The following is a 27,827-nucleotide window of genomic DNA, read 5'->3' on the forward strand; positions in this document are numbered from 1 at the left end:
GTTGAGCAGGGCACAGCCAAAACCTTGCCCCCTCTTCTTCTTCCTGCTCGGAACTCACCACAGCCCACTGCTGGATTTCTGGCTCAAGCTAGGGTTAGGGTTAGGGTCAGGGTCAGGGTTAGGGTAACGCCTAGGGTTAGGGTACAGAGAACCACCGAGCCCAGAGCTCCAGGGATACTCACTATGCAAAAGGCATGCCAAGGTGAGCGCAGCACAGCCCAAAACCTTGCGCCCTCTTCCTTCTTCCTGCTTGGAACTCACCACAGCCCAATGCTCGATTTCTGGCTCAAGCTAGGGTTAGGGTTACGCCTACGCCAAGACCTAGGTTTAGGGTTCAGAAAACCACAAAGCCAGAAGCCCACGGACACTGACCATGCGAAAGGCATGCCAAGTTGAGCACGGAAAAGCTAAAACTTTGCTCCCTCTTCTTCTTTCTGCTTGGAACTCACCACAGCCCACCACCGGATTTCTGGCTCAAGCTAGGGTTAGGGTTAGGGTTAGGGTTACGCCTGCGCCTAAGCCTCCGCCTAGGCCTAGGTTTAGGGTTCAGAAAACCACAAAGGCAGGAGCTCCAGGGACACTGGCCATGCGAAAGGCATGCCAAGTTGAGCAGGGCACAGCCAAAACCTTGCCCCCTCTTCTTCTTTCTGCTTGGAACTCGCCACGGCTCACAACCCGATTTCTGGCTCAAGCTAGGGTTAGGGTTAGGGTTAGGGTTACGCCTACGCCTAAGCCTATGCCTAGGCCTAGGTTTAGGGTTCAGAAAACCACAAAGCCAGAAGCCCACGGACACTGACCATGCGAAAGGCATGCCAAGTTGAGCACGGAAAAGCCAAAACCTTGCTCCCTCTTCTTCTTTCTGCTTGGGACTCGCCAAGGCCCACAACCCAATTTCTGGCTCAAGCTAGGGTTAGGGTTAGGGTTAGCACTAGGATTATGCCAAGGATTAGGGCTGCGAAATCCACAAAGGCAGGAGCTCCAGGGACACTGGACATGTGAAAGGCATGCAAAGTTGAGCAGGGCACAGCCAAAACCTTGCCCCCTCTTCTTCTTCCTGCTCAGAACTCACCACAGCCCACTGCTGGATTTCTGGCTCAAGCTAGGGTTAGGGTTAGGGTTAGGGTCAGGGTCAGGGTTAGGGTAACGCCTAGGGTTAGGGTACAGAGAACCACCGAGCCCAGAGCTCCAGGGATACTCACTATGCAAAAGGCATGCCAAGGTGAGCGCAGCACAGCCCAAAACCTTGCTCCCTCTTCTTCTTCCTGCTTGGAACTCACCACAGCCCAATGCTCGATTTCTGGCTCAAGCTAGGGTTAGGGTTACGCCTACGCCAAGACCTAGGTTTAGTGTTCAGAAAACCACAAAGCCAGGAGCTCCACGGACACTGACCATGCGAAAGGCATGCCAAGTTGAGCACGGAAAAGCCAAAAGCTTGCTCCCTCTTCTTCTTTCTGCTTGGAACTCACCACAGCCCACCGCCGGATTTCTGGCTCAAGCTAGGGTTAGGGTTAGGGTTAGGGTTACGCCTGCGCCTAAGCCTCCGCCTAGGCCTAGGTTTAGGGTTCAGAAAACCACAAAGCCAGGAGCTCCAGGGACACTGGCCATGCGAAAGGCATGCCAAGTTGAGCAGGGCACAGCCAAAACCTTGCCCCCTCTTCTTCTTCCTGCTCGGAACTCACCACAGCCCAATGCCAGATTTCTGGCTCAAGCTAGGGTTAGGGTTAGGGTTAGCACTAGGATTATGCCAAGGATTAGGGCTGCGAAACCCACAAAGGCAGGAGCTCCAGGGACACTGGACATGTGAAAGGCATGCAAAGTTGAGCAGGGCACAGCCAAAACCTTGCCCCCTCTTCTTCTTCCTGCTCGGAACTCACCACAGCCCAATGCCAGATTTCTGGCTCAAGCTAGGGTTAGGGTTAGGGTCAGGGTTACGCCTATGCCTAAGCCTAGGTTTAGTGTTCAGAAAACCACAAAGCCAGGAGCTCCAGGGACACTGGCCATGCAAAAGGCATACAAAGTTGAGCACGGAAATGTCAAAAGCTTGCCGCCTCTTCTTTTTCCTGCTTGGAACTCACCACAGCCCAATGCCTGGTTTCTGGCTCAAGCTAGGGTTAGGGTTATGCCTAGGATTAGGGTTGAGAAAACCACAGAGCCAGCAGCTCCAGGGACACTGGACATGTGAGATGCATGCAAAGTTGAGCAGTGCGCAGCCAAAACTTGGCTCCCTCTTCTTCTTCCTGCTCGGAACTCACCACAGCCCACTTCCGGATTTCTGGCTCAAGCTAGGGTTAGGGTTAGGGTTAGGGTTACGCCTACGCCTAAGACTATGCCTAGGCCTAGGTTTAGGGTTCAGAAAACCACAAAGCCAGGAACTCCACGGACACTGACCATGCGAAAGGCATGCCAAGTTGAGCAGTGCGCAGCCAAAACTTTGCTCCCTCTTCTTCTTTCTGCTTGGAACTCACCACAGCCCACTTCCGGATTTCTGGCTCAAGCTAGGGTTAGGGTTAGGGTTAGGGTTACGCCTGCGCCTAAGCCTCCGCCTAGGCCTAGGTTTAGGGTTCAGAAAACCACAAAGCCAGGAGCTCCAGGGACACTGGCCATGCGAAAGGCATGCCAAGTTGAGCAGGGCACAGCCAAAACCTTGCCCCCTCTTCTTCTTCCTGCTCGGAACTCACCACAGCCCACTGCTGGATTTCTGGCTCAAGCTAGGGTTAGGGTTAGGGTTAGCACTAGGATTATGCCAAGGATTAGGGCTGCGAAATCCACAAAGGCAGGAGCTCCAGGGACACTGGACATGTGAAAGGCATGCAAAGTTGAGCAGGGCACAGCCAAAACCTTGCCCCCTCTTCTTCTTCCTGCTCGGAACTCACCACAGCCCACTGCTGGATTTCTGGCTCAAGCTAGGGTTAGGGTTAGGGTCAGGGTCAGGGTTAGGGTAACGCCTAGGGTTAGGGTACAGAGAACCACCGAGCCCAGAGCTCCAGGGATACTCACTATGCAAAAGGCATGCCAAGGTGAGCGCAGCACAGCCCAAAACCTTGCGCCCTCTTCCTTCTTCCTGCTTGGAACTCACCACAGCCCAATGCTCGATTTCTGGCTCAAGCTAGGGTTAGGGTTACGCCTACGCCAAGACCTAGGTTTAGGGTTCAGAAAACCACAAAGCCAGAAGCCCACGGACACTGACCATGCGAAAGGCATGCCAAGTTGAGCACGGAAAAGCTAAAACTTTGCTCCCTCTTCTTCTTTCTGCTTGGAACTCACCACAGCCCACCACCGGATTTCTGGCTCAAGCTAGGGTTAGGGTTAGGGTTAGGGTTACGCCTGCGCCTAAGCCTCCGCCTAGGCCTAGGTTTAGGGTTCAGAAAACCACAAAGGCAGGAGCTCCAGGGACACTGGCCATGCGAAAGGCATGCCAAGTTGAGCAGGGCACAGCCAAAACCTTGCCCCCTCTTCTTCTTTCTGCTTGGAACTCGCCACGGCTCACAACCCGATTTCTGGCTCAAGCTAGGGTTAGGGTTAGGGTTAGGGTTACGCCTACGCCTAAGCCTATGCCTAGGCCTAGGTTTAGGGTTCAGAAAACCACAAAGCCAGAAGCCCACGGACACTGACCATGCGAAAGGCATGCCAAGTTGAGCACGGAAAAGCCAAAACCTTGCTCCCTCTTCTTCTTTCTGCTTGGGACTCGCCAAGGCCCACAACCCAATTTCTGGCTCAAGCTAGGGTTAGGGTTAGGGTTAGCACTAGGATTATGCCAAGGATTAGGGCTGCGAAATCCACAAAGGCAGGAGCTCCAGGGACACTGGACATGTGAAAGGCATGCAAAGTTGAGCAGGGCACAGCCAAAACCTTGCCCCCTCTTCTTCTTCCTGCTCAGAACTCACCACAGCCCACTGCTGGATTTCTGGCTCAAGCTAGGGTTAGGGTTAGGGTTAGGGTCAGGGTCAGGGTTAGGGTAACGCCTAGGGTTAGGGTACAGAGAACCACCGAGCCCAGAGCTCCAGGGATACTCACTATGCAAAAGGCATGCCAAGGTGAGCGCAGCACAGCCCAAAACCTTGCTCCCTCTTCTTCTTCCTGCTTGGAACTCACCACAGCCCAATGCTCGATTTCTGGCTCAAGCTAGGGTTAGGGTTACGCCTACGCCAAGACCTAGGTTTAGTGTTCAGAAAACCACAAAGCCAGGAGCTCCACGGACACTGACCATGCGAAAGGCATGCCAAGTTGAGCACGGAAAAGCCAAAAGCTTGCTCCCTCTTCTTCTTTCTGCTTGGAACTCACCACAGCCCACCGCCGGATTTCTGGCTCAAGCTAGGGTTAGGGTTAGGGTTAGCACTAGGATTATGCCAAGGATTAGGGCTGCGAAACCCACAAAGGCAGGAGCTCCAGGGACACTGGACATGTGAAAGGCATGCAAAGTTGAGCAGGGCACAGCCAAAACCTTGCCCCCTCTTCTTCTTCCTGCTCGGAACTCACCACAGCCCAATGCCAGATTTCTGGCTCAAGCTAGGGTTAGGGTTAGGGTCAGGGTTACGCCTATGCCTAAGCCTAGGTTTAGTGTTCAGAAAACCACAAAGCCAGGAGCTCCAGGGACACTGGCCATGCAAAAGGCATACAAAGTTGAGCACGGAAATGTCAAAAGCTTGCCGCCTCTTCTTTTTCCTGCTTGGAACTCACCACAGCCCAATGCCTGGTTTCTGGCTCAAGCTAGGGTTAGGGTTATGCCTAGGATTAGGGTTGAGAAAACCACAGAGCCAGCAGCTCCAGGGACACTGGACATGTGAGATGCATGCAAAGTTGAGCAGTGCGCAGCCAAAACTTGGCTCCCTCTTCTTCTTCCTGCTCGGAACTCACCACAGCCCACTTCCGGATTTCTGGCTCAAGCTAGGGTTAGGGTTAGGGTTAGGGTTACGCCTACGCCTAAGACTATGCCTAGGCCTAGGTTTAGGGTTCAGAAAACCACAAAGCCAGGAACTCCACGGACACTGACCATGCGAAAGGCATGCCAAGTTGAGCAGTGCGCAGCCAAAACTTTGCTCCCTCTTCTTCTTTCTGCTTGGAACTCACCACAGCCCACTTCCGGATTTCTGGCTCAAGCTAGGGTTAGGGTTAGGGTTAGGGTTACGCCTGCGCCTAAGCCTCCGCCTAGGCCTAGGTTTAGGGTTCAGAAAACCACAAAGCCAGGAGCTCCAGGGACACTGGCCATGCGAAAGGCATGCCAAGTTGAGCAGGGCACAGCCAAAACCTTGCCCCCTCTTCTTCTTCCTGCTCGGAACTCACCACAGCCCACTGCTGGATTTCTGGCTCAAGCTAGGGTTAGGGTTAGGGTTAGCACTAGGATTATGCCAAGGATTAGGGCTGCGAAATCCACAAAGGCAGGAGCTCCAGGGACACTGGACATGTGAAAGGCATGCAAAGTTGAGCAGGGCACAGCCAAAACCTTGCCCCCTCTTCTTCTTCCTGCTCAGAACTCACCACAGCCCACTGCTGGATTTCTGGCTCAAGCTAGGGTTAGGGTTAGGGTTAGGGTCAGGGTCAGGGTTAGGGTAACGCCTAGGGTTAGGGTACAGAGAACCACCGAGCCCAGAGCTCCAGGGATACTCACTATGCAAAAGGCATGCCAAGGTGAGCGCAGCACAGCCCAAAACCTTGCTCCCTCTTCTTCTTCCTGCTTGGAACTCACCACAGCCCAATGCTCGATTTCTGGCTCAAGCTAGGGTTAGGGTTACGCCTACGCCAAGACCTAGGTTTAGTGTTCAGAAAACCACAAAGCCAGGAGCTCCACGGACACTGACCATGCGAAAGGCATGCCAAGTTGAGCACGGAAAAGCCAAAACCTTGCTCCCTCTTCTTCTTTCTGCTTGGAACTCACCACAGCCCACCGCCGGATTTCTGGCTCAAGCTAGGGTTAGGGTTAGGGTTAGGGTTACGCCTGCGCCTAAGCCTCCGCCTAGGCCTAGGTTTAGGGTTCAGAAAACCACAAAGCCAGGAGCTCCAGGGACACTGGCCATGCGAAAGGCATGCCAAGTTGAGCAGGGCACAGCCAAAACCTTGCCCCCTCTTCTTCTTCCTGCTCGGAACTCACCACAGCCCAATGCCAGATTTCTGGCTCAAGCTAGGGTTAGGGTTAGGGTTAGCACTAGGATTATGCCAAGGATTAGGGCTGCGAAACCCACAAAGGCAGGAGCTCCAGGGACACTGGACATGTGAAAGGCATGCAAAGTTGAGCAGGGCACAGCCAAAACCTTGCCCCCTCTTCTTCTTCCTGCTCGGAACTCACCACAGCCCAATGCCAGATTTCTGGCTCAAGCTAGGGTTAGGGTTAGGGTCAGGGTTACGCCTATGCCTAAGCCTAGGTTTAGTGTTCAGAAAACCACAAAGCCAGGAGCTCCAGGGACACTGGCCATGCAAAAGGCATACAAAGTTGAGCACGGAAATGTCAAAAGCTTGCCGCCTCTTCTTTTTCCTGCTTGGAACTCACCACAGCCCAATGCCTGGTTTCTGGCTCAAGCTAGGGTTAGGGTTATGCCTAGGATTAGGGTTGAGAAAACCACAGAGCCAGCAGCTCCAGGGACACTGGACATGTGAGATGCATGCAAAGTTGAGCAGTGCGCAGCCAAAACTTGGCTCCCTCTTCTTCTTCCTGCTCGGAACTCACCACAGCCCACTTCCGGATTTCTGGCTCAAGCTAGGGTTAGGGTTAGGGTTAGGGTTACGCCTACGCCTAAGACTATGCCTAGGCCTAGGTTTAGGGTTCAGAAAACCACAAAGCCAGGAACTCCACGGACACTGACCATGCGAAAGGCATGCCAAGTTGAGCAGTGCGCAGCCAAAACTTTGCTCCCTCTTCTTCTTTCTGCTTGGAACTCACCACAGCCCACTTCCGGATTTCTGGCTCAAGCTAGGGTTAGGGTTAGGGTTAGGGTTACGCCTGCGCCTAAGCCTCCGCCTAGGCCTAGGTTTAGGGTTCGGAAAACCACAAAGCCAGGAGCTCCAGGGACACTGGCCATGCGAAAGGCATGCCAAGTTGAGCAGGGCACAGCCAAAACCTTGCCCCCTCTTCTTCTTCCTGCTCGGAACTCACCACAGCCCACTGCTGGATTTCTGGCTCAAGCTAGGGTTAGGGTTAGGGTTAGCACTAGGATTATGCCAAGGATTAGGGCTGCGAAATCCACAAAGGCAGGAGCTCCAGGGACACTGGACATGTGAAAGGCATGCAAAGTTGAGCAGGGCACAGCCAAAACCTTGCCCCCTCTTCTTCTTCCTGCTCGGAACTCACCACAGCCCACTGCTGGATTTCTGGCTCAAGCTAGGGTTAGGGTTAGGGTCAGGGTCAGGGTTAGGGTAACGCCTAGGGTTAGGGTACAGAGAACCACCGAGCCCAGAGCTCCAGGGATACTCACTATGCAAAAGGCATGCCAAGGTGAGCGCAGCACAGCCCAAAACCTTGCGCCCTCTTCCTTCTTCCTGCTTGGAACTCACCACAGCCCAATGCTCGATTTCTGGCTCAAGCTAGGGTTAGGGTTACGCCTACGCCAAGACCTAGGTTTAGGGTTCAGAAAACCACAAAGCCAGAAGCCCACGGACACTGACCATGCGAAAGGCATGCCAAGTTGAGCACGGAAAAGCTAAAACTTTGCTCCCTCTTCTTCTTTCTGCTTGGAACTCACCACAGCCCACCGCCGGATTTCTGGCTCAAGCTAGGGTTAGGGTTAGGGTTAGGGTTACGCCTGCGCCTAAGCCTCCGCCTAGGCCTAGGTTTAGGGTTCAGAAAACCACAAAGCCAGGAGCTCCAGGGACACTGGCCATGCGAAAGGCATGCCAAGTTGAGCAGGGCACAGCCAAAACCTTGCCCCCTCTTCTTCTTTCTGCTTGGAACTCGCCACGGCTCACAACCCGATTTCTGGCTCAAGCTAGGGTTAGGGTTAGGGTTAGGGTTACGCCTACGCCTAAGCCTATGCCTAGGCCTAGGTTTAGGGTTCAGAAAACCACAAAGCCAGAAGCCCACGGACACTGACCATGCGAAAGGCATGCCAAGTTGAGCACGGAAAAGCCAAAACCTTGCTCCCTCTTCTTCTTTCTGCTTGGGACTCGCCAAGGCCCACAACCCAATTTCTGGCTCAAGCTAGGGTTAGGGTTAGGGTTAGCACTAGGATTATGCCAAGGATTAGGGCTGCGAAATCCACAAAGGCAGGAGCTCCAGGGACACTGGACATGTGAAAGGCATGCAAAGTTGAGCAGGGCACAGCCAAAACCTTGCCCCCTCTTCTTCTTCCTGCTCAGAACTCACCACAGCCCACTGCTGGATTTCTGGCTCAAGCTAGGGTTAGGGTTAGGGTTAGGGTCAGGGTCAGGGTTAGGGTAACGCCTAGGGTTAGGGTACAGAGAACCACCGAGCCCAGAGCTCCAGGGATACTCACTATGCAAAAGGCATGCCAAGGTGAGCGCAGCACAGCCGAAAACCTTGCTCCCTCTTCTTCTTCCTGCTTGGAACTCACCACAGCCCAATGCTCGATTTCTGGCTCAAGCTAGGGTTAGGGTTACGCCTACGCCAAGACCTAGGTTTAGTGTTCAGAAAACCACAAAGCCAGGAGCTCCACGGACACTGACCATGCGAAAGGCATGCCAAGTTGAGCACGGAAAAGCCAAAAGCTTGCTCCCTCTTCTTCTTTCTGCTTGGAACTCACCACAGCCCACCGCCGGATTTCTGGCTCAAGCTAGGGTTAGGGTTAGGGTTAGCACTAGGATTATGCCAAGGATTAGGGCTGCGAAACCCACAAAGGCAGGAGCTCCAGGGACACTGGACATGTGAAAGGCATGCAAAGTTGAGCAGGGCACAGCCAAAACCTTGCCCCCTCTTCTTCTTCCTGCTCGGAACTCACCACAGCCCAATGCCAGATTTCTGGCTCAAGCTAGGGTTAGGGTTAGGGTCAGGGTTACGCCTATGCCTAAGCCTAGGTTTAGTGTTCAGAAAACCACAAAGCCAGGAGCTCCAGGGACACTGGCCATGCAAAAGGCATACAAAGTTGAGCACGGAAATGTCAAAAGCTTGCCGCCTCTTCTTTTTCCTGCTTGGAACTCACCACAGCCCAATGCCTGGTTTCTGGCTCAAGCTAGGGTTAGGGTTATGCCTAGGATTAGGGTTGAGAAAACCACAGAGCCAGCAGCTCCAGGGACACTGGACATGTGAGATGCATGCAAAGTTGAGCAGTGCGCAGCCAAAACTTGGCTCCCTCTTCTTCTTCCTGCTCGGAACTCACCACAGCCCACTTCCGGATTTCTGGCTCAAGCTAGGGTTAGGGTTAGGGTTAGGGTTACGCCTACGCCTAAGACTATGCCTAGGCCTAGGTTTAGGGTTCAGAAAACCACAAAGCCAGGAGCTCCAGGGACACTGGCCATGCGAAAGGCATGCCAAGTTGAGCAGGGCACAGCCAAAACCTTGCCCCCTCTTCTTCTTCCTGCTCGGAACTCACCACAGCCCACTGCTGGATTTCTGGCTCAAGCTAGGGTTAGGGTTAGGGTTAGCACTAGGATTATGCCAAGGATTAGGGCTGCGAAATCCACAAAGGCAGGAGCTCCAGGGACACTGGACATGTGAAAGGCATGCAAAGTTGAGCAGGGCACAGCCAAAACCTTGCCCCCTCTTCTTCTTCCTGCTCAGAACTCACCACAGCCCACTGCTGGATTTCTGGCTCAAGCTAGGGTTAGGGTTAGGGTTAGGGTCAGGGTCAGGGTTAGGGTAACGCCTAGGGTTAGGGTACAGAGAACCACCGAGCCCAGAGCTCCAGGGATACTCACTATGCAAAAGGCATGCCAAGGTGAGCGCAGCACAGCCCAAAACCTTGCTCCCTCTTCTTCTTCCTGCTTGGAACTCACCACAGCCCAATGCTCGATTTCTGGCTCAAGCTAGGGTTAGGGTTACGCCTACGCCAAGACCTAGGTTTAGTGTTCAGAAAACCACAAAGCCAGGAGCTCCACGGACACTGACCATGCGAAAGGCATGCCAAGTTGAGCACGGAAAAGCCAAAACCTTGCTCCCTCTTCTTCTTTCTGCTTGGAACTCACCACAGCCCACCGCCGGATTTCTGGCTCAAGCTAGGGTTAGGGTTAGGGTTAGGGTTACGCCTGCGCCTAAGCCTCCGCCTAGGCCTAGGTTTAGGGTTCAGAAAACCACAAAGCCAGGAGCTCCAGGGACACTGGCCATGCGAAAGGCATGCCAAGTTGAGCAGGGCACAGCCAAAACCTTGCCCCCTCTTCTTCTTCCTGCTCGGAACTCACCACAGCCCAATGCCAGATTTCTGGCTCAAGCTAGGGTTAGGGTTAGGGTTAGCACTAGGATTATGCCAAGGATTAGGGCTGCGAAACCCACAAAGGCAGGAGCTCCAGGGACACTGGACATGTGAAAGGCATGCAAAGTTGAGCAGGGCACAGCCAAAACCTTGCCCCCTCTTCTTCTTCCTGCTCGGAACTCACCACAGCCCAATGCCAGATTTCTGGCTCAAGCTAGGGTTAGGGTTAGGGTCAGGGTTACGCCTATGCCTAAGCCTAGGTTTAGTGTTCAGAAAACCACAAAGCCAGGAGCTCCAGGGACACTGGCCATGCAAAAGGCATACAAAGTTGAGCACGGAAATGTCAAAAGCTTGCCGCCTCTTCTTTTTCCTGCTTGGAACTCACCACAGCCCAATGCCTGGTTTCTGGCTCAAGCTAGGGTTAGGGTTATGCCTAGGATTAGGGTTGAGAAAACCACAGAGCCAGCAGCTCCAGGGACACTGGACATGTGAGATGCATGCAAAGTTGAGCAGTGCGCAGCCAAAACTTGGCTCCCTCTTCTTCTTCCTGCTCGGAACTCACCACAGCCCACTTCCGGATTTCTGGCTCAAGCTAGGGTTAGGGTTAGGGTTAGGGTTACGCCTACGCCTAAGACTATGCCTAGGCCTAGGTTTAGGGTTCAGAAAACCACAAAGCCAGGAACTCCACGGACACTGACCATGCGAAAGGCATGCCAAGTTGAGCAGTGCGCAGCCAAAACTTTGCTCCCTCTTCTTCTTTCTGCTTGGAACTCACCACAGCCCACTTCCGGATTTCTGGCTCAAGCTAGGGTTAGGGTTAGGGTTAGGGTTACGCCTGCGCCTAAGCCTCCGCCTAGGCCTAGGTTTAGGGTTCGGAAAACCACAAAGCCAGGAGCTCCAGGGACACTGGCCATGCGAAAGGCATGCCAAGTTGAGCAGGGCACAGCCAAAACCTTGCCCCCTCTTCTTCTTCCTGCTCGGAACTCACCACAGCCCACTGCTGGATTTCTGGCTCAAGCTAGGGTTAGGGTTAGGGTTAGCACTAGGATTATGCCAAGGATTAGGGCTGCGAAATCCACAAAGGCAGGAGCTCCAGGGACACTGGACATGTGAAAGGCATGCAAAGTTGAGCAGGGCACAGCCAAAACCTTGCCCCCTCTTCTTCTTCCTGCTCGGAACTCACCACAGCCCACTGCTGGATTTCTGGCTCAAGCTAGGGTTAGGGTTAGGGTCAGGGTCAGGGTTAGGGTAACGCCTAGGGTTAGGGTACAGAGAACCACCGAGCCCAGAGCTCCAGGGATACTCACTATGCAAAAGGCATGCCAAGGTGAGCGCAGCACAGCCCAAAACCTTGCGCCCTCTTCCTTCTTCCTGCTTGGAACTCACCACAGCCCAATGCTCGATTTCTGGCTCAAGCTAGGGTTAGGGTTACGCCTACGCCAAGACCTAGGTTTAGGGTTCAGAAAACCACAAAGCCAGAAGCCCACGGACACTGACCATGCGAAAGGCATGCCAAGTTGAGCACGGAAAAGCTAAAACTTTGCTCCCTCTTCTTCTTTCTGCTTGGAACTCACCACAGCCCACCGCCGGATTTCTGGCTCAAGCTAGGGTTAGGGTTAGGGTTAGGGTTACGCCTGCGCCTAAGCCTCCGCCTAGGCCTAGGTTTAGGGTTCAGAAAACCACAAAGCCAGGAGCTCCAGGGACACTGGCCATGCGAAAGGCATGCCAAGTTGAGCAGGGCACAGCCAAAACCTTGCCCCCTCTTCTTCTTTCTGCTTGGAACTCGCCACGGCTCACAACCCGATTTCTGGCTCAAGCTAGGGTTAGGGTTAGGGTTAGGGTTACGCCTACGCCTAAGCCTATGCCTAGGCCTAGGTTTAGGGTTCAGAAAACCACAAAGCCAGAAGCCCACGGACACTGACCATGCGAAAGGCATGCCAAGTTGAGCACGGAAAAGCCAAAACCTTGCTCCCTCTTCTTCTTTCTGCTTGGGACTCGCCAAGGCCCACAACCCAATTTCTGGCTCAAGCTAGGGTTAGGGTTAGGGTTAGCACTAGGATTATGCCAAGGATTAGGGCTGCGAAATCCACAAAGGCAGGAGCTCCAGGGACACTGGACATGTGAAAGGCATGCAAAGTTGAGCAGGGCACAGCCAAAACCTTGCCCCCTCTTCTTCTTCCTGCTCAGAACTCACCACAGCCCACTGCTGGATTTCTGGCTCAAGCTAGGGTTAGGGTTAGGGTTAGGGTCAGGGTCAGGGTTAGGGTAACGCCTAGGGTTAGGGTACAGAGAACCACCGAGCCCAGAGCTCCAGGGATACTCACTATGCAAAAGGCATGCCAAGGTGAGCGCAGCACAGCCGAAAACCTTGCTCCCTCTTCTTCTTCCTGCTTGGAACTCACCACAGCCCAATGCTCGATTTCTGGCTCAAGCTAGGGTTAGGGTTACGCCTACGCCAAGACCTAGGTTTAGTGTTCAGAAAACCACAAAGCCAGGAGCTCCACGGACACTGACCATGCGAAAGGCATGCCAAGTTGAGCACGGAAAAGCCAAAAGCTTGCTCCCTCTTCTTCTTTCTGCTTGGAACTCACCACAGCCCACCGCCGGATTTCTGGCTCAAGCTAGGGTTAGGGTTAGGGTTAGCACTAGGATTATGCCAAGGATTAGGGCTGCGAAACCCACAAAGGCAGGAGCTCCAGGGACACTGGACATGTGAAAGGCATGCAAAGTTGAGCAGGGCACAGCCAAAACCTTGCCCCCTCTTCTTCTTCCTGCTCGGAACTCACCACAGCCCAATGCCAGATTTCTGGCTCAAGCTAGGGTTAGGGTTAGGGTCAGGGTTACGCCTATGCCTAAGCCTAGGTTTAGTGTTCAGAAAACCACAAAGCCAGGAGCTCCAGGGACACTGGCCATGCAAAAGGCATACAAAGTTGAGCACGGAAATGTCAAAAGCTTGCCGCCTCTTCTTTTTCCTGCTTGGAACTCACCACAGCCCAATGCCTGGTTTCTGGCTCAAGCTAGGGTTAGGGTTATGCCTAGGATTAGGGTTGAGAAAACCACAGAGCCAGCAGCTCCAGGGACACTGGACATGTGAGATGCATGCAAAGTTGAGCAGTGCGCAGCCAAAACTTGGCTCCCTCTTCTTCTTCCTGCTCGGAACTCACCACAGCCCACTTCCGGATTTCTGGCTCAAGCTAGGGTTAGGGTTAGGGTTAGGGTTACGCCTACGCCTAAGACTATGCCTAGGCCTAGGTTTAGGGTTCAGAAAACCACAAAGCCAGGAGCTCCAGGGACACTGGCCATGCGAAAGGCATGCCAAGTTGAGCAGGGCACAGCCAAAACCTTGCCCCCTCTTCTTCTTCCTGCTCGGAACTCACCACAGCCCACTGCTGGATTTCTGGCTCAAGCTAGGGTTAGGGTTAGGGTTAGCACTAGGATTATGCCAAGGATTAGGGCTGCGAAATCCACAAAGGCAGGAGCTCCAGGGACACTGGACATGTGAAAGGCATGCAAAGTTGAGCAGGGCACAGCCAAAACCTTGCCCCCTCTTCTTCTTCCTGCTCGGAACTCACCACAGCCCACTGCTGGATTTCTGGCTCAAGCTAGGGTTAGGGTTAGGGTCAGGGTCAGGGTTAGGGTAACGCCTAGGGTTAGGGTACAGAGAACCACCGAGCCCAGAGCTCCAGGGATACTCACTATGCAAAAGGCATGCCAAGGTGAGCGCAGCACAGCCCAAAACCTTGCGCCCTCTTCCTTCTTCCTGCTTGGAACTCACCACAGCCCAATGCTCGATTTCTGGCTCAAGCTAGGGTTAGGGTTACGCCTACGCCAAGACCTAGGTTTAGGGTTCAGAAAACCACAAAGCCAGAAGCCCACGGACACTGACCATGCGAAAGGCATGCCAAGTTGAGCACGGAAAAGCTAAAACTTTGCTCCCTCTTCTTCTTTCTGCTTGGAACTCACCACAGCCCACCGCCGGATTTCTGGCTCAAGCTAGGGTTAGGGTTAGGGTTAGGGTTACGCCTGCGCCTAAGCCTCCGCCTAGGCCTAGGTTTAGGGTTCAGAAAACCACAAAGGCAGGAGCTCCAGGGACACTGGCCATGCGAAAGGCATGCCAAGTTGAGCAGGGCACAGCCAAAACCTTGCCCCCTCTTCTTCTTTCTGCTTGGAACTCGCCACGGCTCACAACCCGATTTCTGGCTCAAGCTAGGGTTAGGGTTAGGGTTAGGGTTACGCCTACGCCTAAGCCTATGCCTAGGCCTAGGTTTAGGGTTCAGAAAACCACAAAGCCAGAAGCCCACGGACACTGACCATGCGAAAGGCATGCCAAGTTGAGCACGGAAAAGCTAAAACTTTGCTCCCTCTTCTTCTTTCTGCTTGGAACTCACCACAGCCCACCGCCGGATTTCTGGCTCAAGCTAGGGTTAGGGTTAGGGTTAGGGTTACGCCTGCGCCTAAGCCTCCGCCTAGGCCTAGGTTTAGGGTTCAGAAAACCACAAAGGCAGGAGCTCCAGGGACACTGGCCATGCGAAAGGCATGCCAAGTTGAGCAGGGCACAGCCAAAACCTTGCCCCCTCTTCTTCTTTCTGCTTGGAACTCGCCACGGCTCACAACCCGATTTCTGGCTCAAGCTAGGGTTAGGGTTAGGGTTAGGGTTACGCCTACGCCTAAGCCTATGCCTAGGCCTAGGTTTAGGGTTCAGAAAACCACAAAGCCAGAAGCCCACGGACACTGACCATGCGAAAGGCATGCCAAGTTGAGCACGGAAAAGCCAAAACCTTGCTCCCTCTTCTTTCTGCTTGGGACTCGCCAAGGCCCACAACCCAATTTCTGGCTCAAGCTAGGGTTAGGGTTAGGGTTAGCACTAGGATTATGCCAAGGATTAGGGCTGCGAAATCCACAAAGGCAGGAGCTCCAGGGACACTGGACATGTGAAAGGCATGCAAAGTTGAGCAGGGCACAGCCAAAACCTTGCCCCCTCTTCTTCTTCCTGCTCAGAACTCACCACAGCCCACTGCTGGATTTCTGGCTCAAGCTAGGGTTAGGGTTAGGGTTAGGGTCAGGGTCAGGGTTAGGGTAACGCCTAGGGTTAGGGTACAGAGAACCACCGAGCCCAGAGCTCCAGGGATACTCACTATGCAAAAGGCATGCCAAGGTGAGCGCAGCACAGCCCAAAACCTTGCTCCCTCTTCTTCTTCCTGCTTGGAACTCACCACAGCCCAATGCTCGATTTCTGGCTCAAGCTAGGGTTAGGGTTACGCCTACGCCAAGACCTAGGTTTAGTGTTCAGAAAACCACAAAGCCAGGAGCTCCACGGACACTGACCATGCGAAAGGCATGCCAAGTTGAGCACGGAAAAGCCAAAAGCTTGCTCCCTCTTCTTCTTTCTGCTTGGAACTCACCACAGCCCACCGCCGGATTTCTGGCTCAAGCTAGGGTTAGGGTTAGGGTTAGGGTTACGCCTGCGCCTAAGCCTCCGCCTAGGCCTAGGTTTAGGGTTCAGAAAACCACAAAGCCAGGAGCTCCAGGGACACTGGCCATGCGAAAGGCATGCCAAGTTGAGCAGGGCACAGCCAAAACCTTGCCCCCTCTTCTTCTTCCTGCTCGGAACTCACCACAGCCCAATGCCAGATTTCTGGCTCAAGCTAGGGTTAGGGTTAGGGTTAGCACTAGGATTATGCCAAGGATTAGGGCTGCGAAACCCACAAAGGCAGGAGCTCCAGGGACACTGGACATGTGAAAGGCATGCAAAGTTGAGCAGGGCACAGCCAAAACCTTGCCCCCTCTTCTTCTTCCTGCTCGGAACTCACCACAGCCCAATGCCAGATTTCTGGCTCAAGCTAGGGTTAGGGTTAGGGTCAGGGTTACGCCTATGCCTAAGCCTAGGTTTAGTGTTCAGAAAACCACAAAGCCAGGAGCTCCAGGGACACTGGCCATGCAAAAGGCATACAAAGTTGAGCACGGAAATGTCAAAAGCTTGCCGCCTCTTCTTTTTCCTGCTTGGAACTCACCACAGCCCAATGCCTGGTTTCTGGCTCAAGCTAGGGTTAGGGTTACGCCTACGCCAAGACCTAGGTTTAGTGTTCAGAAAACCACAAAGCCAGGAGCTCCACGGACACTGACCATGCGAAAGGCATGCCAAGTTGAGCACGGAAAAGCCAAAAGCTTGCTCCCTCTTCTTCTTTCTGCTTGGAACTCACCACAGCCCACCGCCGGATTTCTGGCTCAAGCTAGGGTTAGGGTTAGGGTTAGCACTAGGATTATGCCAAGGATTAGGGCTGCGAAACCCACAAAGGCAGGAGCTCCAGGGACACTGGACATGTGAAAGGCATGCAAAGTTGAGCAGGGCACAGCCAAAACCTTGCCCCCTCTTCTTCTTCCTGCTCGGAACTCACCACAGCCCAATGCCAGATTTCTGGCTCAAGCTAGGGTTAGGGTTAGGGTCAGGGTTACGCCTATGCCTAAGCCTAGGTTTAGTGTTCAGAAAACCACAAAGCCAGGAGCTCCAGGGACACTGGCCATGCAAAAGGCATACAAAGTTGAGCACGGAAATGTCAAAAGCTTGCCGCCTCTTCTTTTTCCTGCTTGGAACTCACCACAGCCCAATGCCTGGTTTCTGGCTCAAGCTAGGGTTAGGGTTATGCCTAGGATTAGGGTTGAGAAAACCACAGAGCCAGCAGCTCCAGGGACACTGGACATGTGAGATGCATGCAAAGTTGAGCAGTGCGCAGCCAAAACTTGGCTCCCTCTTCTTCTTCCTGCTCGGAACTCACCACAGCCCACTTCCGGATTTCTGGCTCAAGCTAGGGTTAGGGTTAGGGTTAGGGTTACGCCTACGCCTAAGACTATGCCTAGGCCTAGGTTTAGGGTTCAGAAAACCACAAAGCCAGGAACTCCACGGACACTGACCATGCGAAAGGCATGCCAAGTTGAGCAGTGCGCAGCCAAAACTTTGCTCCCTCTTCTTCTTTCTGCTTGGAACTCACCACAGCCCACTTCCGGATTTCTGGCTCAAGCTAGGGTTAGGGTTAGGGTTAGGGTTACGCCTGCGCCTAAGCCTCCGCCTAGGCCTAGGTTTAGGGTTCGGAAAACCACAAAGCCAGGAGCTCCAGGGACACTGGCCATGCGAAAGGCATGCCAAGTTGAGCAGGGCACAGCCAAAACCTTGCCCCCTCTTCTTCTTCCTGCTCGGAACTCACCACAGCCCACTGCTGGATTTCTGGCTCAAGCTAGGGTTAGGGTTAGGGTTAGCACTAGGATTATGCCAAGGATTAGGGCTGCGAAATCCACAAAGGCAGGAGCTCCAGGGACACTGGACATGTGAAAGGCATGCAAAGTTGAGCAGGGCACAGCCAAAACCTTGCCCCCTCTTCTTCTTCCTGCTCGGAACTCACCACAGCCCACTGCTGGATTTCTGGCTCAAGCTAGGGTTAGGGTTAGGGTCAGGGTCAGGGTTAGGGTAACGCCTAGGGTTAGGGTACAGAGAACCACCGAGCCCAGAGCTCCAGGGATACTCACTATGCAAAAGGCATGCCAAGGTGAGCGCAGCACAGCCCAAAACCTTGCGCCCTCTTCCTTCTTCCTGCTTGGAACTCACCACAGCCCAATGCTCGATTTCTGGCTCAAGCTAGGGTTAGGGTTACGCCTACGCCAAGACCTAGGTTTAGGGTTCAGAAAACCACAAAGCCAGAAGCCCACGGACACTGACCATGCGAAAGGCATGCCAAGTTGAGCACGGAAAAGCTAAAACTTTGCTCCCTCTTCTTCTTTCTGCTTGGAACTCACCACAGCCCACCGCCGGATTTCTGGCTCAAGCTAGGGTTAGGGTTAGGGTTAGGGTTACGCCTGCGCCTAAGCCTCCGCCTAGGCCTAGGTTTAGGGTTCAGAAAACCACAAAGCCAGGAGCTCCAGGGACACTGGCCATGCGAAAGGCATGCCAAGTTGAGCAGGGCACAGCCAAAACCTTGCCCCCTCTTCTTCTTTCTGCTTGGAACTCGCCACGGCTCACAACCCGATTTCTGGCTCAAGCTAGGGTTAGGGTTAGGGTTAGGGTTACGCCTACGCCTAAGCCTATGCCTAGGCCTAGGTTTAGGGTTCAGAAAACCACAAAGCCAGAAGCCCACGGACACTGACCATGCGAAAGGCATGCCAAGTTGAGCACGGAAAAGCCAAAACCTTGCTCCCTCTTCTTCTTTCTGCTTGGGACTCGCCAAGGCCCACAACCCAATTTCTGGCTCAAGCTAGGGTTAGGGTTAGGGTTAGCACTAGGATTATGCCAAGGATTAGGGCTGCGAAATCCACAAAGGCAGGAGCTCCAGGGACACTGGACATGTGAAAGGCATGAAAAGTTGAGCAGGGCACAGCCAAAACCTTGCCCCCTCTTCTTCTTCCTGCTCAGAACTCACCACAGCCCACTGCTGGATTTCTGGCTCAAGCTAGGGTTAGGGTTAGGGTTAGGGTCAGGGTCAGGGTTAGGGTAACGCCTAGGGTTAGGGTACAGAGAACCACCGAGCCCAGAGCTCCAGGGATACTCACTATGCAAAAGGCATGCCAAGGTGAGCGCAGCACAGCCGAAAACCTTGCTCCCTCTTCTTCTTCCTGCTTGGAACTCACCACAGCCCAATGCTCGATTTCTGGCTCAAGCTAGGGTTAGGGTTACGCCTACGCCAAGACCTAGGTTTAGTGTTCAGAAAACCACAAAGCCAGGAGCTCCACGGACACTGACCATGCGAAAGGCATGCCAAGTTGAGCACGGAAAAGCCAAAAGCTTGCTCCCTCTTCTTCTTTCTGCTTGGAACTCACCACAGCCCACCGCCGGATTTCTGGCTCAAGCTAGGGTTAGGGTTAGGGTTAGCACTAGGATTATGCCAAGGATTAGGGCTGCGAAACCCACAAAGGCAGGAGCTCCAGGGACACTGGACATGTGAAAGGCATGCAAAGTTGAGCAGGGCACAGCCAAAACCTTGCCCCCTCTTCTTCTTCCTGCTCGGAACTCACCACAGCCCAATGCCAGATTTCTGGCTCAAGCTAGGGTTAGGGTTAGGGTCAGGGTTACGCCTATGCCTAAGCCTAGGTTTAGTGTTCAGAAAACCACAAAGCCAGGAGCTCCAGGGACACTGGCCATGCAAAAGGCATACAAAGTTGAGCACGGAAATGTCAAAAGCTTGCCGCCTCTTCTTTTTCCTGCTTGGAACTCACCACAGCCCAATGCCTGGTTTCTGGCTCAAGCTAGGGTTAGGGTTATGCCTAGGATTAGGGTTGAGAAAACCACAGAGCCAGCAGCTCCAGGGACACTGGACATGTGAGATGCATGCAAAGTTGAGCAGTGCGCAGCCAAAACTTGGCTCCCTCTTCTTCTTCCTGCTCGGAACTCACCACAGCCCACTTCCGGATTTCTGGCTCAAGCTAGGGTTAGGGTTAGGGTTAGGGTTACGCCTACGCCTAAGACTATGCCTAGGCCTAGGTTTAGGGTTCAGAAAACCACAAAGCCAGGAGCTCCAGGGACACTGGCCATGCGAAAGGCATGCCAAGTTGAGCAGGGCACAGCCAAAACCTTGCCCCCTCTTCTTCTTCCTGCTCGGAACTCACCACAGCCCACTGCTGGATTTCTGGCTCAAGCTAGGGTTAGGGTTAGGGTTAGCACTAGGATTATGCCAAGGATTAGGGCTGCGAAATCCACAAAGGCAGGAGCTCCAGGGACACTGGACATGTGAAAGGCATGCAAAGTTGAGCAGGGCACAGCCAAAACCTTGCCCCCTCTTCTTCTTCCTGCTCGGAACTCACCACAGCCCACTGCTGGATTTCTGGCTCAAGCTAGGGTTAGGGTTAGGGTCAGGGTCAGGGTTAGGGTAACGCCTAGGGTTAGGGTACAGAGAACCACCGAGCCCAGAGCTCCAGGGATACTCACTATGCAAAAGGCATGCCAAGGTGAGCGCAGCACAGCCCAAAACCTTGCGCCCTCTTCCTTCTTCCTGCTTGGAACTCACCACAGCCCAATGCTCGATTTCTGGCTCAAGCTAGGGTTAGGGTTACGCCTACGCCAAGACCTAGGTTTAGGGTTCAGAAAACCACAAAGCCAGAAGCCCACGGACACTGACCATGCGAAAGGCATGCCAAGTTGAGCACGGAAAAGCTAAAACTTTGCTCCCTCTTCTTCTTTCTGCTTGGAACTCACCACAGCCCACCGCCGGATTTCTGGCTCAAGCTAGGGTTAGGGTTAGGGTTAGGGTTACGCCTGCGCCTAAGCCTCCGCCTAGGCCTAGGTTTAGGGTTCAGAAAACCACAAAGGCAGGAGCTCCAGGGACACTGGCCATGCGAAAGGCATGCCAAGTTGAGCAGGGCACAGCCAAAACCTTGCCCCCTCTTCTTCTTTCTGCTTGGAACTCGCCACGGCTCACAACCCGATTTCTGGCTCAAGCTAGGGTTAGGGTTAGGGTTAGGGTTACGCCTACGCCTAAGCCTATGCCTAGGCCTAGGTTTAGGGTTCAGAAAACCACAAAGCCAGAAGCCCACGGACACTGACCATGCGAAAGGCATGCCAAGTTGAGCACGGAAAAGCTAAAACTTTGCTCCCTCTTCTTCTTTCTGCTTGGAACTCACCACAGCCCACCGCCGGATTTCTGGCTCAAGCTAGGGTTAGGGTTAGGGTTAGGGTTACGCCTGCGCCTAAGCCTCCGCCTAGGCCTAGGTTTAGGGTTCAGAAAACCACAAAGGCAGGAGCTCCAGGGACACTGGCCATGCGAAAGGCATGCCAAGTTGAGCAGGGCACAGCCAAAACCTTGCCCCCTCTTCTTCTTTCTGCTTGGAACTCGCCACGGCTCACAACCCGATTTCTGGCTCAAGCTAGGGTTAGGGTTAGGGTTAGGGTTACGCCTACGCCTAAGCCTATGCCTAGGCCTAGGTTTAGGGTTCAGAAAACCACAAAGCCAGAAGCCCACGGACACTGACCATGCGAAAGGCATGCCAAGTTGAGCACGGAAAAGCCAAAACCTTGCTCCCTCTTCTTTCTGCTTGGGACTCGCCAAGGCCCACAACCCAATTTCTGGCTCAAGCTAGGGTTAGGGTTAGGGTTAGCACTAGGATTATGCCAAGGATTAGGGCTGCGAAATCCACAAAGGCAGGAGCTCCAGGGACACTGGACATGTGAAAGGCATGCAAAGTTGAGCAGGGCACAGCCAAAACCTTGCCCCCTCTTCTTCTTCCTGCTCAGAACTCACCACAGCCCACTGCTGGATTTCTGGCTCAAGCTAGGGTTAGGGTTAGGGTTAGGGTCAGGGTCAGGGTTAGGGTAACGCCTAGGGTTAGGGTACAGAGAACCACCGAGCCCAGAGCTCCAGGGATACTCACTATGCAAAAGGCATGCCAAGGTGAGCGCAGCACAGCCCAAAACCTTGCTCCCTCTTCTTCTTCCTGCTTGGAACTCACCACAGCCCAATGCTCGATTTCTGGCTCAAGCTAGGGTTAGGGTTACGCCTACGCCAAGACCTAGGTTTAGTGTTCAGAAAACCACAAAGCCAGGAGCTCCACGGACACTGACCATGCGAAAGGCATGCCAAGTTGAGCACGGAAAAGCCAAAAGCTTGCTCCCTCTTCTTCTTTCTGCTTGGAACTCACCACAGCCCACCGCCGGATTTCTGGCTCAAGCTAGGGTTAGGGTTAGGGTTAGGGTTACGCCTGCGCCTAAGCCTCCGCCTAGGCCTAGGTTTAGGGTTCAGAAAACCACAAAGCCAGGAGCTCCAGGGACACTGGCCATGCGAAAGGCATGCCAAGTTGAGCAGGGCACAGCCAAAACCTTGCCCCCTCTTCTTCTTCCTGCTCGGAACTCACCACAGCCCAATGCCAGATTTCTGGCTCAAGCTAGGGTTAGGGTTAGGGTTAGCACTAGGATTATGCCAAGGATTAGGGCTGCGAAACCCACAAAGGCAGGAGCTCCAGGGACACTGGACATGTGAAAGGCATGCAAAGTTGAGCAGGGCACAGCCAAAACCTTGCCCCCTCTTCTTCTTCCTGCTCGGAACTCACCACAGCCCAATGCCAGATTTCTGGCTCAAGCTAGGGTTAGGGTTAGGGTCAGGGTTACGCCTATGCCTAAGCCTAGGTTTAGTGTTCAGAAAACCACAAAGCCAGGAGCTCCAGGGACACTGGCCATGCAAAAGGCATACAAAGTTGAGCACGGAAATGTCAAAAGCTTGCCGCCTCTTCTTTTTCCTGCTTGGAACTCACCACAGCCCAATGCCTGGTTTCTGGCTCAAGCTAGGGTTAGGGTTACGCCTACGCCAAGACCTAGGTTTAGTGTTCAGAAAACCACAAAGCCAGGAGCTCCACGGACACTGACCATGCGAAAGGCATGCCAAGTTGAGCACGGAAAAGCCAAAAGCTTGCTCCCTCTTCTTCTTTCTGCTTGGAACTCACCACAGCCCACCGCCGGATTTCTGGCTCAAGCTAGGGTTAGGGTTAGGGTTAGCACTAGGATTATGCCAAGGATTAGGGCTGCGAAACCCACAAAGGCAGGAGCTCCAGGGACACTGGACATGTGAAAGGCATGCAAAGTTGAGCAGGGCACAGCCAAAACCTTGCCCCCTCTTCTTCTTCCTGCTCGGAACTCACCACAGCCCAATGCCAGATTTCTGGCTCAAGCTAGGGTTAGGGTTAGGGTCAGGGTTACGCCTATGCCTAAGCCTAGGTTTAGTGTTCAGAAAACCACAAAGCCAGGAGCTCCAGGGACACTGGCCATGCAAAAGGCATACAAAGTTGAGCACGGAAATGTCAAAAGCTTGCCGCCTCTTCTTTTTCCTGCTTGGAACTCACCACAGCCCAATGCCTGGTTTCTGGCTCAAGCTAGGGTTAGGGTTATGCCTAGGATTAGGGTTGAGAAAACCACAGAGCCAGCAGCTCCAGGGACACTGGACATGTGAGATGCATGCAAAGTTGAGCAGTGCGCAGCCAAAACTTGGCTCCCTCTTCTTCTTCCTGCTCGGAACTCACCACAGCCCACTTCCGGATTTCTGGCTCAAGCTAGGGTTAGGGTTAGGGTTAGGGTTACGCCTACGCCTAAGACTATGCCTAGGCCTAGGTTTAGGGTTCAGAAAACCACAAAGCCAGGAACTCCACGGACACTGACCATGCGAAAGGCATGCCAAGTTGAGCAGTGCGCAGCCAAAACTTTGCTCCCTCTTCTTCTTTCTGCTTGGAACTCACCACAGCCCACTTCCGGATTTCTGGCTCAAGCTAGGGTTAGGGTTAGGGTTAGGGTTACGCCTGCGCCTAAGCCTCCGCCTAGGCCTAGGTTTAGGGTTCAGAAAACCACAAAGCCAGGAGCTCCAGGGACACTGGCCATGCGAAAGGCATGCCAAGTTGAGCAGGGCACAGCCAAAACCTTGCCCCCTCTTCTTCTTCCTGCTCGGAACTCACCACAGCCCACTGCTGGATTTCTGGCTCAAGCTAGGGTTAGGGTTAGGGTTAGCACTAGGATTATGCCAAGGATTAGGGCTGCGAAATCCACAAAGGCAGGAGCTCCAGGGACACTGGACATGTGAAAGGCATGCAAAGTTGAGCAGGGCACAGCCAAAACCTTGCCCCCTCTTCTTCTTCCTGCTCGGAACTCACCACAGCCCACTGCTGGATTTCTGGCTCAAGCTAGGGTTAGGGTTAGGGTCAGGGTCAGGGTTAGGGTAACGCCTAGGGTTAGGGTACAGAGAACCACCGAGCCCAGAGCTCCAGGGATACTCACTATGCAAAAGGCATGCCAAGGTGAGCGCAGCACAGCCCAAAACCTTGCGCCCTCTTCCTTCTTCCTGCTTGGAACTCACCACAGCCCAATGCTCGATTTCTGGCTCAAGCTAGGGTTAGGGTTACGCCTACGCCAAGACCTAGGTTTAGGGTTCAGAAAACCACAAAGCCAGAAGCCCACGGACACTGACCATGCGAAAGGCATGCCAAGTTGAGCACGGAAAAGCTAAAACTTTGCTCCCTCTTCTTCTTTCTGCTTGGAACTCACCACAGCCCACCGCCGGATTTCTGGCTCAAGCTAGGGTTAGGGTTAGGGTTAGGGTTACGCCTGCGCCTAAGCCTCCGCCTAGGCCTAGGTTTAGGGTTCAGAAAACCACAAAGGCAGGAGCTCCAGGGACACTGGCCATGCGAAAGGCATGCCAAGTTGAGCAGGGCACAGCCAAAACCTTGCCCCCTCTTCTTCTTTCTGCTTGGAACTCGCCACGGCTCACAACCCGATTTCTGGCTCAAGCTAGGGTTAGGGTTAGGGTTAGGGTTACGCCTACGCCTAAGCCTATGCCTAGGCCTAGGTTTAGGGTTCAGAAAACCACAAAGCCAGAAGCCCACGGACACTGACCATGCGAAAGGCATGCCAAGTTGAGCACGGAAAAGCCAAAACCTTGCTCCCTCTTCTTCTTTCTGCTTGGGACTCGCCAAGGCCCACAACCCAATTTCTGGCTCAAGCTAGGGTTAGGGTTAGGGTTAGCACTAGGATTATGCCAAGGATTAGGGCTGCGAAATCCACAAAGGCAGGAGCTCCAGGGACACTGGACATGTGAAAGGCATGCAAAGTTGAGCAGGGCACAGCCAAAACCTTGCCCCCTCTTCTTCTTCCTGCTCAGAACTCACCACAGCCCACTGCTGGATTTCTGGCTCAAGCTAGGGTTAGGGTTAGGGTTAGGGTCAGGGTCAGGGTTAGGGTAACGCCTAGGGTTAGGGTACAGAGAACCACCGAGCCCAGAGCTCCAGGGATACTCACTATGCAAAAGGCATGCCAAGGTGAGCGCAGCACAGCCCAAAACCTTGCTCCCTCTTCTTCTTCCTGCTTGGAACTCACCACAGCCCAATGCTCGATTTCTGGCTCAAGCTAGGGTTAGGGTTACGCCTACGCCAAGACCTAGGTTTAGTGTTCAGAAAACCACAAAGCCAGGAGCTCCACGGACACTGACCATGCGAAAGGCATGCCAAGTTGAGCACGGAAAAGCCAAAACCTTGCTCCCTCTTCTTCTTTCTGCTTGGAACTCACCACAGCCCACCGCCGGATTTCTGGCTCAAGCTAGGGTTAGGGTTAGGGTTAGGGTTACGCCTGCGCCTAAGCCTCCGCCTAGGCCTAGGTTTAGGGTTCAGAAAACCACAAAGCCAGGAGCTCCAGGGACACTGGCCATGCGAAAGGCATGCCAAGTTGAGCAGGGCACAGCCAAAACCTTGCCCCCTCTTCTTCTTCCTGCTCGGAACTCACCACAGCCCAATGCCAGATTTCTGGCTCAAGCTAGGGTTAGGGTTAGGGTTAGCACTAGGATTATGCCAAGGATTAGGGCTGCGAAACCCACAAAGGCAGGAGCTCCAGGGACACTGGACATGTGAAAGGCATGCAAAGTTGAGCAGGGCACAGCCAAAACCTTGCCCCCTCTTCTTCTTCCTGCTCGGAACTCACCACAGCCCAATGCCAGATTTCTGGCTCAAGCTAGGGTTAGGGTTAGGGTCAGGGTTACGCCTATGCCTAAGCCTAGGTTTAGTGTTCAGAAAACCACAAAGCCAGGAGCTCCAGGGACACTGGCCATGCAAAAGGCATACAAAGTTGAGCACGGAAATGTCAAAAGCTTGCCGCCTCTTCTTTTTCCTGCTTGGAACTCACCACAGCCCAATGCCTGGTTTCTGGCTCAAGCTAGGGTTAGGGTTATGCCTAGGATTAGGGTTGAGAAAACCACAGAGCCAGCAGCTCCAGGGACACTGGACATGTGAGATGCATGCAAAGTTGAGCAGTGCGCAGCCAAAACTTGGCTCCCTCTTCTTCTTCCTGCTCGGAACTCACCACAGCCCACTTCCGGATTTCTGGCTCAAGCTAGGGTTAGGGTTAGGGTTAGGGTTACGCCTACGCCTAAGCCTATGCCTAGGCCTAGGTTTAGGGTTCAGAAAACCACAAAGCCAGGAACTCCACGGACACTGACCATGCGAAAGGCATGCCAAGTTGAGCAGTGCGCAGCCAAAACTTTGCTCCCTCTTCTTCTTTCTGCTTGGAACTCACCACAGCCCACTTCCGGATTTCTGGCTCAAGCTAGGGTTAGGGTTAGGGTTAGGGTTACGCCTGCGCCTAAGCCTCCGCCTAGGCCTAGGTTTAGGGTTCAGAAAACCACAAAGCCAGGAGCTCCAGGGACACTGGCCATGCGAAAGGCATGCCAAGTTGAGCAGGGCACAGCCAAAACCTTGCCCCCTCTTCTTCTTCCTGCTCGGAACTCACCACAGCCCACTGCTGGATTTCTGGCTCAAGCTAGGGTTAGGGTTAGGGTTAGCACTAGGATTATGCCAAGGATTAGGGCTGCGAAATCCACAAAGGCAGGAGCTCCAGGGACACTGGACATGTGAAAGGCATGCAAAGTTGAGCAGGGCACAGCCAAAACCTTGCCCCCTCTTCTTCTTCCTGCTCGGAACTCACCACAGCCCACTGCTGGATTTCTGGCTCAAGCTAGGGTTAGGGTTAGGGTCAGGGTCAGGGTTAGGGTAACGCCTAGGGTTAGGGTACAGAGAACCACCGAGCCCAGAGCTCCAGGGATACTCACTATGCAAAAGGCATGCCAAGGTGAGCGCAGCACAGCCCAAAACCTTGCGCCCTCTTCCTTCTTCCTGCTTGGAACTCACCACAGCCCAATGCTCGATTTCTGGCTCAAGCTAGGGTTAGGGTTACGCCTACGCCAAGACCTAGGTTTAGGGTTCAGAAAACCACAAAGCCAGAAGCCCACGGACACTGACCATGCGAAAGGCATGCCAAGTTGAGCACGGAAAAGCCAAAACCTTGCTCCCTCTTCTTCTTTCTGCTTGGGACTCGCCAAGGCCCACAACCCAATTTCTGGCTCAAGCTAGGGTTAGGGTTAGGGTTAGCACTAGGATTATGCCAAGGATTAGGGCTGCGAAATCCACAAAGGCAGGAGCTCCAGGGACACTGGACATGTGAAAGGCATGCAAAGTTGAGCAGGGCACAGCCAAAACCTTGCCCCCTCTTCTTCTTCCTGCTCAGAACTCACCACAGCCCACTGCTGGATTTCTGGCTCAAGCTAGGGTTAGGGTTAGGGTTAGGGTCAGGGTCAGGGTTAGGGTAACGCCTAGGGTTAGGGTACAGAGAACCACCGAGCCCAGAGCTCCAGGGATACTCACTATGCAAAAGGCATGCCAAGGTGAGCGCAGCACAGCCCAAAACCTTGCTCCCTCTTCTTCTTCCTGCTTGGAACTCACCACAGCCCAATGCTCGATTTCTGGCTCAAGCTAGGGTTAGGGTTACGCCTACGCCAAGACCTAGGTTTAGTGTTCAGAAAACCACAAAGCCAGGAGCTCCACGGACACTGACCATGCGAAAGGCATGCCAAGTTGAGCACGGAAAAGCCAAAACCTTGCTCCCTCTTCTTCTTTCTGCTTGGAACTCACCACAGCCCACCGCCGGATTTCTGGCTCAAGCTAGGGTTAGGGTTAGGGTTAGGGTTACGCCTGCGCCTAAGCCTCCGCCTAGGCCTAGGTTTAGGGTTCAGAAAACGACAAAGCCAGGAGCTCCAGGGACACTGG

Source organism: Coloeus monedula, assembly GCF_965178545.1.
Source record: "Coloeus monedula genome assembly, chromosome: 8".
Lineage (NCBI taxonomy): Eukaryota > Metazoa > Chordata > Aves > Passeriformes > Corvidae > Coloeus > Coloeus monedula.